Source organism: Ambystoma mexicanum, chromosome 2p, assembly GCF_040938575.1.
Source record: "Ambystoma mexicanum isolate Mex_15411 chromosome 2p, UKY_AmexF1_1, whole genome shotgun sequence".
In the NCBI taxonomy this organism is placed as follows: Eukaryota; Metazoa; Chordata; class Amphibia; order Caudata; family Ambystomatidae; genus Ambystoma; species Ambystoma mexicanum.
This window is the reverse complement of record NC_090923.1, coordinates 425,381,315-425,385,028: the sequence shown is the minus strand read 5'-3', so window position 1 is coordinate 425,385,028 and position 3,714 is coordinate 425,381,315. Positions and strand designations below refer to the sequence as shown.

At 44.8% G+C, this 3,714-nt stretch overlaps 1 long non-coding RNA gene across 1 annotated transcript; it reads left to right on the top strand.

The window, feature by feature from the left end:
* The first annotated feature begins 978 nt into the window (after nt 1-978).
* On the top strand, nt 979-1,807 carry LOC138565885 (uncharacterized). The gene is made up of 3 exons (XR_011301679.1): nt 979-1,085; nt 1,226-1,352; nt 1,463-1,807. It is a non-coding gene; the product is annotated as an uncharacterized lncRNA (long non-coding RNA).
* The last annotated feature ends 1,907 nt before the right edge of the window (nt 1,808-3,714 follow it).

The window sequence follows — 3,714 nt, the reverse complement described above, 5'->3', positions numbered from 1 at the left end:
CCTGCCTGGTGTCCGCATACAGTGAATAAATACCAAGTTTGCCTGCACGACAGTGAATGAATACCAAGTTTGCCTGCACGGTGGGCTATACAGGTCAATGTGTTTTTATTTAAAAATACTCACATTGCTACCATTTTATGTACACCATAGCAACCATTACTGGTTTTTCTGCCACTGCTGTGGTCTATTATGACAACGATGTGGCCCATGCTCTGCTCCCTATTCAACTGAGCTCTTCTGTATGAGCACACGCGAACACCACTATCACGTGCGACCTCCATGACAACAGTTGTAAACACTCGAAAGTGATTACTGCACATGAGCCATTTCCATAGTAACAGGCCAAATATCCCGAGGACGCTGCGCGCGCACACTTTTAGTCTTGGGTGCACGGGCGAGACAGCGCGCTTCCTCCCCCTTCCCTGCACGATTTCAGCTGACTCATGCAGCTGCAGCAACAACACACACAGCAAAAACGCTGAGCCAGAGGTAAGCTCTAACACGGATTGTAGCACGCGCATAGTTGACAATCTTTCTCATCCCAGACGTACGGGCTTGACAGTGTGCGCCCAGGGGCGGTGGTTCCTTCACCCTTTCGCTTGCATGGTCCCAGTTGCAGCCTATTCTCCCGACACAGCATATATACCATAAATATTGAGCAAGAGGTAAGCCCTGGCGCATTTTTGGAAATAACAATAAACGCCAAGGTTACCTCTGCTCTTCTATGTTGTAACTATACAAATGTATCACTCTGTCTGCTCAGTGTAAGCGTAGTGTTTTCATGTTAATTACTTAACACTCAGCTTCTGTCCTAAATTAAACTCATTAAGCATATTTTCAAATCCCATGACACAGATTTTGATTACACCTTTCTTCCCGTTTTTATTTAAAAACCAATGCAACATCCAACAGCTACTTTGCTGTGGGATAGTAAAACCTAATAAACGAGGCTCCGGTACCTTGTTTTTGCCCCTATTCAGGAGTCTACTACAAGGACAAATGTCAACAACCGGCTATTTACCAATACCTGATGCCCACGATCTGGAGTACATATAAATGATGAGACTGTGTCCAGAACCATACAGGTACTAGATACCTAGAGAACTGTTATCTCATAATTATGTGCCCATCGTTAAACTGTTTTGCATTAAGTTATTTTTACCTTTGCACAATACCACATGAGGCACTGGCACTCATGTAGCTTCATTCTCTTGAATCTTCATAGAAACATCCTCATGTGAAGCTGGCTGTGAACCTTCACATAGATCTGTTATCTATAAGACTGGTTTTGTTGTCTGGCACCTTTCCTGTGTGGGTTGAATCCGAGCACTTGGGATCTGAAGCACCGGCAGGTAAGCCTCCTGTCCGGCGCTGCGAGAATAGATTCACATATATAATGCCCCAGTACTATGGGCACCCGCAGCACAACTCCACTCACTAGATATCCATGTACCCCCTACAGGGTCCCCGATTAGGAGCCCTGATGACGGCGGACTTATTACAGTACATCATTGCCGAAACGTGAAGAACTAAAGAACACTTCAACATCTGTATCCCTGTCCTCTGATTCTTTTGTCTAACAAACAACTGTCACGTTGGCAAGGATAAGATATCTTGTATTCAATGACCCTGCAGCATTAATTGCTTTTTTGAAAATAGTTTTTGCTATATTAGGGATAACTAAAGTAGCCATCATGGGATCAATGATGCAACGGACATACTGAACTCTTCTTATGCATTTGAGTGTCTTCCTGATAATATTGCTTTGATAGTGACGTAACTAACAAGCATTGCTCTTTTTGCTTTTGTTGTTGTTACATGTGTTTTTTTTTATTCTTTTGTAATTTTGAATATCATTGTAAACTGCACTCAATTATAAGCACTATGTTGATTTCTTGTTATGTTAACTGTTGATAATATATGACTGCACTTTTTCACAATATTTGTTGATCTTCAGTTTCCTGTTTTGATATTTATTTTTAATTTAATTTTCAGTAACAACAAAATAAATATTTGTTCCATAAAGTGGGTGGTAATTTCCACCCAGCGGCTGATGCATACATGGTATTTCAACAACTAAGAAACCTAATCTCTTTGTAGACATACTTGTGGACAGCTCTAGACTGAAGTATCAGTCCACCCCAAATGTATGTAGCTTCATACAGAATTACGAAGGGTACAATCCTTTGTTTTTATATGTTCCATTTTCGGCCCAGTACCCTTCCTAGACAGGCCTTTCCCTACTAACCCCACGTGGGTTTCTTTGTTACCAAGCTCAACTCTGGCCCTGAACTCGTTAGTAGTCTCCACAACCATCTGGATACTGAACCACCAGTGGCACGGAAACTGCTCTTCTGAACACCCTTGAAGAATTGCTGGCATCCCTGGATTCCAACTCCCGAGCTGTCCTCATCCTTCCTGATCTCTATTCTGCCTTTGACATGGTCAACCACTCCATCCTCATACAAAGGCTCCATGACACCCTAGGTATTTTGGATCAGCACTGGACTGGCTGACCACCTTCCTAACTGACCTCTCCTCCCAAGTCATCCAGGGCAGCCTTTGCTCTTTAACATCTACCTTACTCAGCTTGCACGGTTCATCTCCTCCTTCTCCCCAACTTCCAGTGTTATGCAGACAACACAACTTTTCTTCAAACTTCCTGCTGACCCTCTTGCACCTTCCATCATCCCTGACTGACGATTTGCCATCCAGGTCTGGTGCACTTCCAATGATCTCTGACTCAATGCCAGCAAAACAGAGATCCTTTCCATTGGGAACCCTGCTCCCAACTTCTTCCCTTCACTCTGGCTTTCCTCCATGGGCTCTCCCCCTGCTCCTTCTTCTGAAGCCATAGAACTTGGAGCCATCTTCGACTCCTCTCTTTAATTCGTCCCGCACACTCAGGACATTTCCTAGAAGTCCCACTTTCAGCTCTTCCTTCTCAAAGGAATTCTACCATTTCTCACCTTCCCCCAGAAGCTCAATGTTACCCGAGCCCTGGTTCTCTCTAGGACTGAATATTGCAATAGCCTCCTCCTGAATCTACCTTCTTCCACTCTGTGACCCCGCCAGCTAATCCAGAATAGGGCAGCAAGATGTATACTTGGCCTCAAGCCCAGAGACTGCATCTCTCCTGCCCTAAAAAGTCTTCACTTGCTGCTGGTTGCTTCATGGATTACATTTGAATCCCTCTGTATCATCCACAGAGCTGTCTGGGGCCAGGGACCACACTAGCTGCAACTCTCTCTTACTAAACATTCCCCCTCTAGACCCCTGTGCTTTTCTGGCACCAACTCTTTGTGTGTGACGCATTTCACCAAACGGGGGCAGGAGGTTGATTGCTTTCCTCAACTTGCTCCCTTCTTTCGAACAACATCTCCCTCCCTCTTTGTCTTGAGCAGGACATTCTTAAATTTCAGACTCTCGTCAAAGCTTTACCTCCTCCCCACCTTCTCTGATAATCTCACAATTGCTTGTTTGGTGCCCAGGGCCCTTATGCATCTTTGGGGCTCTGACCTCCCACACCGAATCGCCCCCAATTCTGTCTATCCTCAGCAATTACCTCTACACACTCTCGACCCTGAAGGCTCACATACCATACATTGCATTTCATCTTTTGATCACTCACGAGCACCCAAGCACCTATCCCATTCCCCCTCCCTTCTGCACTTGCACATTGCACAAGGCATAATAAGTTTACAGTTCCCCACA